The sequence below is a fragment of the Symsagittifera roscoffensis genome, chromosome 6, assembly GCF_963678635.1.
Source record: "Symsagittifera roscoffensis chromosome 6, txSymRosc1.1, whole genome shotgun sequence".
NCBI classification, from domain to species: domain Eukaryota; kingdom Metazoa; phylum Xenacoelomorpha; order Acoela; family Convolutidae; genus Symsagittifera; species Symsagittifera roscoffensis.
In genome coordinates, this window is record NC_087067.1 from 39,848,321 (window position 1) to 39,863,774 (window position 15,454).

Consider the following 15,454-nt stretch of genomic DNA (forward strand, 5'->3'; position numbering starts at 1 on the left):
TAACTTTTTTCGAATAAAATTCGATCAAAATGGATTAAAAATCTTATAAGTTGTCTAAATTTGCCATGATACTTGATTATATAGACAACATTTTAGTCGAAAAAAAAATCCTTTATAATCGGTTTTTATCCATGAAAGTTCAGTGCGGGTACGGTATGGCAGAAAACTAAAAACAATTTTAATGCTTTTTTAATTTGTATGAAATTTATGGACCATAAAAAAGACCCCAAGGTTTCGAGATCTGACTTGAGTTTTTTGAAATTGGAAAAAATTCCCCCCATTCGAGGAAACTCCAAATCCCCGCTGAATCTGTCTTTTTATTTGGGGTTCAAATTAAGATAAAAGTCCCTCGTGTCAATATAGTTGCATCTATTTATTTATTTGAGAAATTAAAAAAATTACATCGTTTATATTTACAATTCTTACAAAGAATACTTATCAATTTTATTTTTATTTCACGCCATGATAGTTTTGAACTTTACAATTTTTTTATAGTGTTTCCAAATGAGCATTGAAGAATTCACAATATAAATTTTTTATTTCAGAAGTTTGAAGAAAAGTGTGCGGATTGTATCCAAAAGCCATAAAATCGATCCAATACTTCCACGCAAATTTTTCATAATCTGTTTGTCTAACTGATTGTAGATGAGCTCTCTGGGTTGATATTTTGTCTCCTTTATTCTCCAACCAGTTTGGTTCTTATTTTCCAAAGAAAAGTCAATTTTTTCGTGAAGAGATGTTTTGTGGTTTACGATAATGTCGACATCCCTTAGTATTGTTTCCGTTCGTCCTAGGTAGCTAATGTTCAGTTTGCAAGGATCACAAAGAGACATTTGTGGTACGAAATGAAAATTCCTTTCGTTTTCCTCGGCTAAATGCTTGAAATAAGTACTTAGTGTGAAATTTCGTCCTCTTAACAACAAATTTGTTGCCACTTTATTGTAATAGGCTGAAATAGCACGTTCAAATGGGTCTCGGACGAACATAAACCCAAATGGATAATCTATTTTTGGGATCTTGTTAACTTTACCCCTTTAGTAAAAAGGAGCAGGGAAATTCGTTCGATGGTACCCTAGTCAATTAAGGAAAGTTATCTTACAAGATCTTGCAAGATTATTGATAATGAGTTTTTGCAAGATAGGCGTTATCTTGTAAGAACCTTGAAATAGGGAGGTTATATTGCAAGAATCTTGCAATATTCTTGGAATATCTTGTAAGAAAAACAATTTGAAATGTTGTCAAAAAAACGAGATAACAGAATATATGCATATGATCAAAACAGAGACCAGTTTGGATTGAGTAACTAAATTAATTTCGATATTTAACTTCATCTTAATCGGCTCAATGAAGTTTCTTATTTTTTCCTTACAGCATTGGCATTAGTATCTGGTTTACTATTGAATTATTTTTATAGTTGAAACAAGTCGCCACTAGGTGGCATAGAGGGAAGGCGGAGGGAGGGGGGAGTTATCAAGATCCCTGTTCTGTTCTGTCTCGAAAGTCGACTAGGAATGCTGTGCGGCACAAGTGTATCATTCATGTGATGATAGAAGGGTCTGACAGGAGTGGTGTTTCCGTGGTAGAACGGCCAGTACATATTGTAACTTCGAGTCGAAGTACCTGAAAAAACACAAAGACTCATCAGTTAATCAATAGTTGATATCGTTGAAAGGCGGATCTTCGAGAGTTTTGGCTACCCTGGTTGGCATCTAAGAACCAAAAAAAGCCTGTTTTAAAAATCCATACAATTTGTCTATGAAAAAGTGAAGGTCATACAGTTTCAGCGTTTTTGCCTGGCATTTGTTGAGACAAATAGAATTTCTCAATATAAACTAACCTAATGAGTTAGAACCGAAGTGTAACTCATAGAGTAATTTCGGATAGGGTACACCGTCTGCTCGTCACGCTATCTTATTTTCGGCCGGATAGATTCGTGCAACTTCTTAGTCTAATACCGATCCTAATCTTACTCTTATACTATCTAGTCTCAGGTTGTTTAACTAGTCTCTGCTAGGCTCAATAGATCTAGGGTATACTGGTTTATTGCGGCTGCTGAAGTGCTCGGGAGAGTCCAACTAATTTCTAAGTTAAATTCAAATCTCTCTGGTGCTGAAATTACAAGTAACTTCAGCACTTACAAATAAGTGGGTTGTTAGTCAGATGGATCATGATTGGTTAATATTAAATACTTTACATTGGTAAAACATTTAATTTATCCAATCATAAAATGTAGTTTAGATCAGGTTCCACCCATCCGGGTTTTACAGAGTTTTTTAGAATAGTTCTTTTGCAATTCGAAGGATGGATGATGGAAGTTGGTGTTTGGCGAACATCTTATTTCTTCTGTTTCCTTTTTGTTAAAGAAGTTCCAGGAAGCTGGAGTTAGAGACATAAGACGTTGTGTCTTCTAGTGACAACGACTAAGTCTTCGCAACAAACTCAAATCTGATTTCAGAATGGTTGGCTATGTCAGGTTTTTCTGTTCTGCGTGGAGAACTTCTTTTGTGTCTGATCTAGTTTGGGAATGGCGTGGAGATTGTGCGTGGAGGGGATGCCTGGTTACTCGGATCTGTACGTATACTTGAACATCGAGGTGGTCATTGGTCTAGTTCAATGAAGTCCTTTTCTGCGAGGTCAAGTCGTACTCTAAATCCTTTAAGTTGTGATTGTGAGCGGCATATCGATTGTAGTTGGTCATTCTCTCTCGAGTGTAGTGGGGTCGTCTTGTCTTTTGATGTTCGTCCTTGGTGTTGTATTCTGATCTATATATTGCATCATGTGATTTTACATTTTATAAAACTTTTATTAGTTTAATATTTTTTTAATAATGATTTTAGTTAGTTGTTTTCACAAAAGCTTTTTGTTTTAGTTCGGTTATTTTGAAGAGTTACTCACACTTGAGTAGCTCTTATTAAAAATAGTGGTGTGGTCACAAAGCGTGGATGTAGCGCGGTGGGTTAGGCCGGCTATAGAGCATGCTCAGGACGTCCTTCCTGGTGGGTTAGGCCAGGAGTGGGAGTATGATTTCATGCGGTTTTTTGTGAGGGGTCCTGTTATGTGACAACGTTTTATGTTGGGTTTGTTGTGGTTTTTCTTATGTTTTGTTGGTTGTGTCCTTTTTTCAAAAATCAAATTGTTTGTGGTATGGGTTTGTCTTTCGACTTTTTTGTGTTTTATTATTTCTTTCTTAGACTTTATAATAGTCTTCAAAAGAATAAATTATCCAGTTTTAAACTGGGTTAATCCGGTTTGGGTACCGTTGGTTTCCTTTTCTAAGTCATGCTGTTATTCTATCATTTGTGGTATTTAGTAAGCTGCGTTGGTTAGTTTTGTTTAGTATATGATTCCTTTCCAACCGGGTTAAAGGAAAGTTTGAAACATGTTATTATATGTTAGAGTTGTTGAGTGTGAAAACTTGAAACTGAAATTCATTATTTTAAACAATTCTTCGTGGGCGAGCTGTGCGAGTGTGGATAGAATTTCTGTGCGAATGAATGAAAATATCAAAAGGTTAGTACTGCATTTGCATTTATTTAATTTACTACATAGAATTTAGAAATTTACTGCTAGTCATGGGGGAATATTAAGATACAAATTTTCATCATAATTAGATTTACTGCTTGTGGGGGAAAATTTTAGAAATGAATTTACTGCATTGGTATTAAATTTATAAATTTAAAAGTGTAAGAGATTAATAAAATTTTTGAAATCTGTTTGATGAAATTTGCGATTTTTATTTGTCTTTTGTGGTTTTTGTAGGTGATCGTCGGATGAAGGCTAAAAATCTAAAGAAAACATGAATAAAGTATGGTGAGTTTTTTAATATTTTAATTAGTTAGTAATATTCATTTAATTCATACTTACCTGTTAGTCGTCGGGGAAAAAACCGTGGGGGAAGATGTCGTGAATTAGTTCTGAAGTTGTTAGTAGTTTAGCTAAGATGCGGATGATATTTTTAGTTTGAAGCAGTGGCCAAAGCAATTGAAGTGCCTTAATAGTGGTTAGTTCTTCAGTGCCAACTGCAAACTCATAAGGTGTGTTTTGGATTAGATTATATAATTTGTGATTGAATTTAGTGTTGTGGATGAATTCTAAAATTGGGATTTCTATAGGTTGTACAAACTCGTGCGGGATAAGGAAGGGTCGGGATTCTTCGGCGTTGAAGGTCTTGGTGATGGGACAGAAGATGTACATTTGGGTTATGGGGTCATAATTACGATGAATACCATGAAGGTTAGTATCTTTAATACAATATGTGAAATTTAGGAAAAATGGTGAAGTGTATTTAGAATTTATGAATTGAAAACGATGGTGTGGTTGTCTAGAGGGTGTGTGTAGGTCAAAGTGATTTTGGATGAAGCGATAATAACTATATGTGTGGGTTTGTTTAGTGCGCAACATAATATCGTGTGAGCAGTGTAAATCTCTTTCGTGTGGTGCAAGAAAATGAAAGGTTAGTGAAAATATTTGGAAGCGTTCTTTAAAACTTTCGTATGCTTGTGTGTCTGTTAGTGCTTCTGAAATAATGTGATCAAACTTTCGGTCGAAGATGTTTAGTGTGAATGTATATGGTGTCTTGATGAAAAATTTCTCGGTAATTTGTGGATTAGCGAAGCGATCGTCGTCTAAGAATTGATCTTGGTTAGCTCTGATGATGTTGTGATCATAGTATTCGAGTGTATATTCGTTAGCTCTAGGTGCAGTGTGTGTTTTTAGTGATTTTTTATATCCAACGTAAGTAAATTGTCTAGGTGTTAGTGGTGTAGTGAGTCGATATAGCATGTCCGTATTTCGTTCTATATCAATGTGAGTGTTAGATAATGGTAAGCAAAGAGGGTTAGTAAAATGATAATATGAGGTCCAAGAGAGAGTGGGCATTAAAACGTATTCATCTACAAAGTTGCGTGTTTCGTTAGTGTCGTGGGGGGTGTTTAAGGTGTATTGTGGGAATGAGGGTAAGGTGATGGCTAAAAATTCTTTTGTGTTAGTATGCTTGGGGTGGTTGATGTATTCACGGGCTGTTCCTGGTTTTGCTGGGAAAGGATGGTTGGGGAACTTTCTTTTAAAAGTGCGGTAAGCTCTATTAGTGTTGAGTGAAGATTCAGTTGATGTGGATGATGGTGCTAATGATTCAGTATAATTTGAAGAGGGTGTAGGGGTAGGGGGGTTGGATGAATTTATTGTGGAGGAGATTTGGTTTATGGTTGGGGTATTAAGGTGGTAGGGTTGTTGTTGAAGGGTAATAAAATTATCTAGCTCTGGGGAGATTCGGGGGGTGTCTGGAGAATGAGATGATTGGTCAGAATGGTATGAGGAGTAGGTTGGGGTAACTTGGGAAGCATAAGAGGGTGTGGGAGTAATTGGGTCAGGGTTATTGGATAATATGGGTTGAAAAGGGGGTTGAGAAAAATTAGAAGAGTTATGAAAATTAATAGATGGGGATGGTTCTGAGTCGGCAAATTCATCGGGGGTTTCAATATTCGGGTTATTGAGTTGTGAGATGGAATATAAAACTGAGATGTGTGAGTTAGTGTCGGAATTCATGCCTGATGTTACATTACTAGATGGAAAATCGGGTGGCGGAAAAGCAAAAAGTGGTATTATTGGGATTGGGGAGGTAAGATTGGTTGGGTGGGAATTTGATCGGTGTAGTGATCCAAGTTGGCGGCTCATCGTGGGCTAAAAAAATGATTATTTTGAGACTGAAAAGCGGTGGTATGGGGTTGTTCAATAATTTGTTCATAAGTATTATCATCTTGTGACTGGTGTGTCATTATATGTTGGATGGGACTTTGTGATGTGGTGAGTCGAAAATTTGGATTATGTGTTATTGCTAAGTTTCGAAAATTTCGTGGGACTAGGGATAGTGGATGGTTATTTGGTAGGGGTGGTAATTGTGGTGCCGTTGGCGTTATGTCTACATTGTTATGTTCTTCGTCGTATGTATTTTGTCGTGTTGTTATTTTTGTGTTATATTCTTTTATTTGTGCGTCTAAAAGAATTTTGTTTATAGATGTAGAAAAGATTCCAAAAAATCCTGCAAAGAGTATGCGTGCTACGCTTGCTTGTCTGTTTACTTGTGTGTGTATAGCACATGTGTTGTAGATTCCTTTTAAAAGTGAGAAAAGAAATCCAATAAAGTTAAACATTGCGTATAAAATAGTCAATTTTTCTAAGATGTAGTAGGGCCATCCTAGAAAATCGAGGATCTCATTTTTGAGTGTAACAAAGCTAAAAATGTTAATTGGTGATATATCTTGGGGACGGTATTTTTCACCGTTTAGATATATATAATCTTTAATGTCTTTAAAATATCCGCTATAGTCTTGCGTGTAGATATCGGCAAATCCTGCGGTTTCTGCAAGTTTGCGTAAATTTTGGTCTATTGATTGTCTTTGTATAGTGTCCATTTGTGTTAATAATTCTTGGAATTGTTGTGTTCTAATGTGATGTTGAATATCTGATTTTGAATAGATTCCTATTGATTGTAAGTCTATATTTGGGTTTCGAGCAATAGCGCGAATGCTTTCTGGTGAAATTTTTTTGAGTGATTGCATTAATGTGGGATATGGAGTGAGAAGATAATATTTATTTTCATCAGGGTTTAGTTGTACTACATTGTGGCTGTTTTCTGATCCACATGGGACTGCGGTATCCCAGAAATAGGTTCTTCGTGAAAGTGTATCCACGAAATGTACTTTATTCTTATAAAAGATAGGGATTCTTTTATAACATCGTTTATCTTCAAAAACGTATAGTGGTGATACTTTTTTAGTACAAGTATAAAACCATAAGATGTTTCCTTCATAGTCTAAAAAATTTGATCTATTTCCAGATAATAAGTATCCTGCATAGGGTATTTTTAATACTGCTAGTGCAAGTGATTGTAATATTTGTGTTCGTTCTAATTCGCATAATTGGTGTAGTGTTTCTAATTCGGAGAGTGACATTTCTTGAAAAATTCGGCTAATTGTATAATCTAGTTTCATATCTAAATGAATATCATAGTGGATATTACCGAAATATGTAGTATTCATTAGTGATAATTCTTGTAAGCGTGTGCTTCTGGTGTCATGGGGTTTTAGATGTCCACCAGGTTGTCCGTTGCTTTTTTCAAAATTAACTGGTATATAGGATGTTCCTTCGTTTAAAGGATGACCTGTGGCATATGGGTCGATTTTTATTTTTCCAGTGGTCATGTCGAATCCTTTTTCGTATTCAACTAATATTTCAGAGTATTGTGTTCTGTGAAGTGGATTCCTGTATTTACATGCAAGTTCTGTTTCTTGATGTATTTGAAAACGTGTCAATTTATTTTCTATATTGTCTATGTTTCTAAAATTTGAACTTAGTTTTCGTGATGGATGGACTTGTTCATATGGAATTGATTGTATAAAATATTTTTCGTGAAATTTTATCATACGAGCGTGTATTTTTGCTACTTGAAATGTTGTACATGTATCTTCGGGGAACCAAACAATTGTTGCTTGTGTTCTCGTTGTAGGGTCGCAATAACCTTGATCATTTTTACAAGGTAATCGGATTCCTTGATAGATCATTGTATTATCTGATAAATCTCGTGTTAGTTGTATTTTTTCGAGTTGTATTTTCCAATCGAAAAACATTATTTCTTGGTATCCTTTATTTTTTGTGTCTGCTTTGCAGTTTGATGGGTCATTTATACCAATGTGTGGTATCCAATGTTTATCGTGTAGGTCATAGGTTAATCGTCCGTGTGCGCCGTTATACGGGTATTTTTCGTCTAGTTTTATATGTCCTTGGTGTCTTTCAAGTTGTGATTGATGTACAGAGTCTGAAAAAACTTGAAAATTAACTAATTTTCGTTGGGAGTTTTTATTTTGTGTGATGTTTAGTCTAAGTAATTCATTTTTACAATCGTCGGGATTGAGATGTAAAAGACGTTCTATATTACTTTGATAGAATGATTCATGGTCAAGTCGGTTTTTGTTTCCATTCGAGACTTGTGAACAATGTACTTTCTTTTCGGAAAATGTTGCTGTGAATTTATAACCTGTAACTGTTGTTGCTCGGGCTTTTGAATAGAGTGTTGCTATTACATCTGTGGTTTCTATAGCTTGTGGTTCTGTTTCACATTGTGATACTTGATTTATTGCATATTTGTGTAGTGTTTTTTGTTCATTTTCTTCACAATCGTAATGTGTTACTAATAAATCTTGTGGTCCTGTACGAGGAGAAGGGTTGATGTTTTGATTTGAGATTACTAGAAAAAGGAGTTGGAGAAAAATTAATAACTTTAGAATATACATGTGTATGATAATCCTGAGTATGGATTATAAAATGTAATGTAGCCAATTGTGTTTTTGGTATATCTGTCGTATTTGTATATTACTTCAGTAGTTATAAACGGTGGTGGTAGTGATTGAGCTGTTATGTTAGGTGGATTTAATGGGTAGGGATGTTGGGTAATATTATTTAACTTAACTGTGATTTCAAACTTTAATTGTAAACTGTTTTGTTGGAGTATTTGAATATTGTGATCACGGATATCGTTGTGAATATCTTGGCGATATTGTAATCTATTAAGTGCCCAGTTATGAAGGCGGTTACTTTCTTGATGTTGTCCAAATAGTGGTGGAGGTGCTGTAAATGTATTCCAATCTAGTCTTAAAGGAATATTTATTGATGATTGTTCTCGATATCTGGCGTCGAGATTATTTGGAAAGTTTAAGTTAAAGGGTGGTGGTGAAAACTGGCTTATTGATGGTGTTGATGGTAGTGATAATGTTTCTGGTAGTGATGAGGATGTTGTTGTATCCGTAGAAATATCTATGGGGTCATTGACTAAATTTGGTTCACCTTGTGTAAATGAATGTGTAGTCCAATATGGTAGTCGTGATGCCTGGTTTGGGGGGTTAAAGGGATTTTCACGTATTTGCTCAGATGTTGGTGTTGAACCTAAGTAATCTGATGGTAGGCTTGAGGTGCTACGTTGTGAAAGAAGCGTAGGGGTTTCTGGTAATATACCAATGGGGTTTTCTGGAGTGTTTTGTGATGGGGATTGAGGTATATCAAAATGAACTCGGGGAGTTTGAAAATTTCTGTTTCGTCGAGGATGTATAATTTGTCTATTTATTTCGACTGTATTTTGGTTTTGACTAGAATTTTTTATTTTACTTAGTTCTTGTGGTAGTGTTGGATATAGGTTATATGTTGGTTCGCTTAAAGGTGCTTGTCGTTGAACTGGTTCTAGTGGTTCTGATAAACGAGTATGTCGTTCTTCAAAAGTGTATGGATTGTCTTGAAAAGAAATTCGTGTAGATGTTTGAGGATTTTGAGTAGTTGAAGGTGGTGTTTGGTTATCTTGGGATGATGTCGGTGAAGACTGATTCTGTGACTGTTGGGTAGCAATTTTTGATGGTTTTTTGAATTATTACTTTAGTGAGAAATTTTGTGTTTATTATAATATTCTTCCAAAAAAAGAATTAGAAGGACTGTTGCTAGGGCAAATGTGAGGATTGCTTTCTTTATACATTTACAGATGGTCAAAATGAGGGATGATAAAAATGTTATGAAAATTACAAACAATAAAAAAATATCGGTTCTACTGAAAATTGTTCGTATCATTTAGACAAGTTGTATAAATCGTACCTGTGGATATAATCAAGGGTTTTGGAAAGTTGGAGGAATAGTTCGAGAATAGTGTAGAAAATTAAAAAAATGTTACAAAAAATGATTAGGATTATTAGAAAAGATTCAAGTATATCAAAAAGAAATATTATAAAGGTTTCAAGTATTGTAAAAAAATGTTTAAGATTTATGAGTATTTGAGTAACTGATTGAGAGAAGAGCATTTAAGAAATGATCTCTTGGTCGAATATTTTTTGCTGTTTGAGGCGATTTTCTAGTGTGGTCGGATTATTTATTAGTTTTTTGACAAGTGGGTTGAGTTTTGTAAAAAATTGTTGGGGGCAATTTTTATGGTGACTGGGAGGTCGTCTTTTTCTTTATTTTTGTTTGTCAAATGATCCGGGGTATGGTGAGATTTTTATACTTTAGGCTAATTAAAATGTTCATTTTGTTACTTTAGGCTAAGTTAACAAATTTGCTTTGGGGGTATTCGTGGTCTGAGTTGGGGAAATATTGTTGATCTTTGGGTTATTAGATAAGGGAGGGGTACGGTATTATGGTGATATTTATTTTAGTTGTCAAGTTGGAGTGGTTTGCTTATTTTTGACCTGGAGGTCGTAAAGTTATAGTTATAGATGTGCCTGGAGTTCTATATGATTCGTCTAATTGGTCTTAGTTTGAGTTAGAGAAAGTGACGGATTGGATGAATCCAATTGGTCTATTTTGAACTAGAATTATTACGTACTTGTCAGCATGTTATTTTGAAAAATGTAAATGAAAAATGTTTCGGAGGTTTCAAGATTGTGAAGCAAATGTTAAAATTACTTTTGAAATTCTACTTTCTTTAAAATTTTAGATTGGGGGATGAATATTTTATAGTTTTTACGTGGTTGATTTCGGAGTCTTGTTGTTTTTCTATTTTCTGATTTGTCGATTTGTTCTTGGGGTATTATTTGTTCGGTCATTTTTCTATTTTTTCTTTGTTTTGGGGATTCTTTATGGTTTTGTGTATTGTTTTTGGTGGCGATTAGTTTTGTGTTTTGATTTTCGGTGGGGTTATCATTTTGTTCTGTGTTTTTCAGATGTGGTTCGTTTTGAATGATTTTTAATCCTGTGAAAGAATATAATTGAGTTAATTCGCGGAGTGCGTATTCTTTTGGGTAATAAGGTAATAGGTTGTTTCGATGTTGAACGATTTCTTTTTTGTTTGAGTCGGTAATTTTATATGTGACATCAGTGGGTTTTGCAATTATTTGGTATGGTCCTTTTCGAAGGGGTTGTAATTTTTTAGAAATTCCTTTTTGAGTATTAAAATTAGGTAGTAAAACAAATGTTCCAATTTTTAATTCGGAGGCTGGTGTAAAACGTGAATTGATTTGTTCATTAATGTTTTGTCTTTGTAATAACTTTTTTGTTATTTTTTGATAAATTTCATTGTGTTTTTTATCTCTATTTAGAATCCATTCGGTGTGTGTACCAGAGGCTAGTTTAAGAATTGGTGGGTGATGAAAATGATCTTCATCGTGTGTATGTAAAGGTAGGTTATAACAAATTGAGTCTTTATTTGGTTGACAATAACCTTGTGCGTTTTTATGAGAATTTGCTGTAAACATTATTGGTTTGCGTGGCTTTTGGTTAAAAACCATTTCGTATGGTGACATTCCTAAAGTTGTCGTAATTTGTGAATTATACGCTAAGGGAAATAATTTTACATCTGCTGACCATTCGGTATATTTTGTATCATTTCCGTTGATGATACATCTAAGATATTCTTGTAATGAACGGTTCATACCTTCGACTAAGCCGTTTGTCCAAGGTGCATGAGATGTACGTGGTTTGTGTTTAATGTTGTATAAATGACATAGTGTGATAATTTCATTATTTATGAATTCTGTACCGTTGTCTGTGACTAAAATTTCTGGTAGTCCGAATTTTGCTATCCAGTGTTCATAGAGTGTTGTGTAAGCGTAATAAGCGTTACAATGTGGTACTGGGTTAAGTGCTACATAATGTGTAAATGCGTCAACAATTACCATAATGTAGGAGTTTCCTTCTGATGAGGGTGAAATTGGTCCTTTGGTATCAAATGAGATACGATGGTTGAAGTACAAGCTTTGTCCTTTAAAATCTTGTTTTTGTGCTATTTGTTTTTGATTTGGGTAAGGTTTATTTAGTTGACATACTATACAATCATTGCATAGTACTTTTATCCAAATTGGTGCATTTGGGAAGTAAAAATTTTGTATAAAGTTTGAATATGTTTTTTCTGATCCAGAGTGTCCTTTAATATTTTGTGTATGTGAAATATTAAAAGCTATAAGAATCATACTTAAAGGGAGACATGGAACTGTAGATTCATTCAGGTTATACTCTAAAAGGTCTGTATTTTCGTTAATGGTTGTGTTGTTAAATTTGCGAAAGTATCGGAGGAGTGTTTTGTTTCCTAGAATGGTTGAATCTGCTTTGATAGGTTTAGTTTTATATTTGTGCCATGATTTCAGTTGTCGAATTACTGGGTCAAGGTTTTGATATTGTTTCAGTGTTGAAATTGTAATTATTTCTGTTGGGGGGAGAAAAATGTTTTCGATTTCTAATTTAGATAAGGGTATTGTATCAAGTGGGTCGTGAAGGTCAAAAACTTGATTTATTGTGTATTTTGAATCATTTGTTTGTGGTCCTGATAAATTTATTTTATCAGTTAAATCTTCTTTTTCAATTAGTGGAAAATGGTCTTTTTTAGGCGGGTGTTGTTTTGTTCGTTTTTGTTGGGTGTTATTTTTTATCCATTGAGAATATGGGATTGGTTTGAAAGTTGATGTTCCAAGTAGATCAACTTCAAAATGATTATTTTGACAATCTAAATAAAGTGGGAAATGTTGTAAATTATTTATTTGTGATTGTTCAATATCAGTTTTTACTGCATATTTGCATTCCAATCGGGGTGATGTTTCGTTTTCTGCAAGGTAGAATTTTATGTTTTTGGGTATTTCAACTGTTGTTTTTCGTGTAAGTAATTCAGGTGGTGTATTTCGACTTAAGGTGTCTGGTAATGCAAGATTTTTTCCTGCAGTCCAAACTATATGTAAGTTTGGAAATTTCATTAGAATTAGTTGAAATCTGTAAACTCGGTGGTTTGGGTTAGATTTTTGTGTAAAGAGAAAGATGATTGGTTTATGGTCTGTGAATAGAACTGTTGGATGTTTTGATCCAAGTATCAGAAATTCATATTCTGTCAGTGTATATATTATGGCTGTACATTCTCTCATTAGAGTGGAGAGTCGTAGCTCTGCTTGAGTGAATAATCGAGAATTTGCTGATATGAGGTTCATCTTATTTGTACCATTATGTGATTGTAATAGTGCTGCACCGATGCCAAAGTTCGAAGCATCGCACATTGCATAAAATGGTTGATTTGAATCTGGAATTGTGTTTGAAATTTGTTCAGTTAAAAGTTTCTTTATTTCTTCAAATCGTGTTTGATGTTCTGTGTTCCATTCAAAATTATTTTGTTGTCTAAGGATGTTATAAAATGGTCGTAGATATAATTGCATTTTATAAACATATTTACTTAAAAAGTTTAACATTCCAAGAAATTCTTGGATTTTCTTTTTATTTGTTGGTGGTTGAAGTTTTTGAATAGCGTCAATGCGTGATTTCAATGGAGTGATTGTTTTTCTTTCTATATTATGTCCTAAGAATTTAACTCTTGTCAAAAAGAAGTGTGATTTATCGGGGGCGGCCTTCAGATTTTCGTTCTGAAGTATTTGGTGATATTTTTCTAAAACATTGAACATCTCGTCTTTTGTTTGTGATTGCATAAAAACATCGTCTAAATAGGTGATTGCGTTTTTCTTGAGTATTAGTGGTCTAAAAATTTTGCTCATAAAAGCTGAAAATGCTGCTGGTCCTATGGATATTCCATAGAATAAGCGGTTGAATTCATATTGTTGGTTTCCGATAACAAATTGTGTTAAACGTCGTGATTGTTCATCTAGTGGCATTTGATTGTATGCACTATTCATATCGGCGGTTGTAAAGTATTTGCCGTTTATTTTTGTTAAAATAACTTGTATTGGTTCAATGGGCCAATTACATTTTGATTCATCTATAAGTGAATTGAGGTATCTAGCATCGAGAACGATTTTTAATGATTCTCCTTTAGCTAGAATGATAACGGGGTTGATAAATGTGTTGCCTTTTGGTTGTTCTTCTTTGTTTACTGGTGATATAATGTTGTATTGTTCTAAAATATCGAGTAATCTGTTTACTTTATCATGTAAGTGAATTGGTACTTTACTTGCTCTCTGTTTTTTGAAAACTGCGTCTGGTTTTAACGGGAGATGTAGTGATGAACTGATTTTCCCAACATCGAATTTTGATGTTGCATAGACTGATGAATATTTAATTAGCTGTTTGGCTAATTTTTCGAATTCGTCTTGTGTTATTTGTGAATGTTGAAAATTAAACATTGTTAAAAATTTCTGTTGGTCCTCTGTGTAGTTACTTATGTTGAATGTAGGTTTGAAATATGGAGTTTTTGTGAAATAATCCGTATTTCTATTTTCGTTACTTATTATATTATTTATAGATAATTCTTCATTAAGAATTGTAGATTGGCAAATATCTAGTAATTGGAGTATATTATTTACGCGATAGGCTTTTTCGTGTATTGGTGATATTGTAGCGTTGGTTTCACAATATCCTAAAAGTCCTAAAGGTAATGTTACTTGGTAAGGTGTGTTATTATAGACATGTAAGGAAATGATATCGGAATTCGAATTTTTCAAATATTTTATGGATGAGATTGTGATTTTGAAAAATTTGTGAATAGGTTTGAATTCAAATTCTGACATATAAAATTTTTGTTTGTTTTGTTCTTTATCATATTGGTGAACTTGTTTGATTGAAAAATTATAGATATTTCCTGATAGTGGTTTTAGGTGTTTTCTTTGTTTGTTAAATATCGGGTAGAATTTTGAAAAGAATGGTGGTTGTTTATTTAATCTTTGAAAAAATGTTAAGGATGTTTCTTTTGTTTTTGTATATTTATCTTTGATTAATATTTTACTATTTAGTATGTTAATTGTTGGTATGTACTTCGAAATAAATGGTATTCCAATGATATTATATTTAATGTCAGTGATATGGAATATTTGTTTAAATGGCCTATTTAAAATTTTGCTTTGTTCCATTGTTCTGGTGGGGAGGAGAAATAATTGGATTTTTCCGTAGTTTATCAATGTTGATCCTTGTGCTGTTGCTAACTTACTGGAGGTCTCAAGAGGTGTTAGCTTTGGGTGTAAAGTTTTTATTTCATTCCATGTGGGGATGTTTATTATGTTTGATTCTGCTCCTGAATCAATTAAAAAATCTATTTCAAGGTCTGGTGGTTGAAATTCTTTATTTCTTGGGCTTTCTAAGAGAAATGGTATTGTCCAAATTTTTTCTTTGGGTTGTTCTTTTTGTATATTCTGATAAATGTGGTTTGTATTCAAGCATTTTGTTTTGATATTTTTATTGGTTTGATTTGTAGTGTTAATCTCATTTGTTTCTTGCGTCGTTGGTGTGGAATTTATGGGTGTAGTGTAATAATTTTGAAGAAATTCTGATTGATTTTCATATATGTGTGATGAAAAGGGTTGTTCATATATGACAGATTCATAGTCATTTTCGACTTTTATCATATTGATAGAAAGAGTGTTTTCAGTATCACTTTCTGAATCTGATGATGTACAGTTTATTTGATTGAGTTGTAACGTATCAGTTACTGTGTCATCAATACCTGGAGGGTCTGATGTTGTTTCTGGATTAGATTGTACTTGATTGATTTGTCTTTGATGTTTAG

At 33.7% G+C, this 15,454-nt stretch overlaps 1 long non-coding RNA gene across 3 annotated transcripts in view; it reads right to left on the reverse strand.

Annotated features, from left to right (window-relative positions):
- Positions 1-312: 312 nt before the first annotated feature.
- LOC134848423 (uncharacterized) overlaps positions 313-15,454 on the reverse strand; it is a 31,786-nt gene continuing 16,644 nt past the window's right edge. For all 3 annotated transcript variants that reach the window (XR_010162937.1, XR_010162936.1, XR_010162935.1), the window contains one exon: positions 313-1,620. This is a non-coding gene — a long non-coding RNA (uncharacterized LOC134848423). The remainder of the gene's footprint in view (positions 1,621-15,454) is intronic.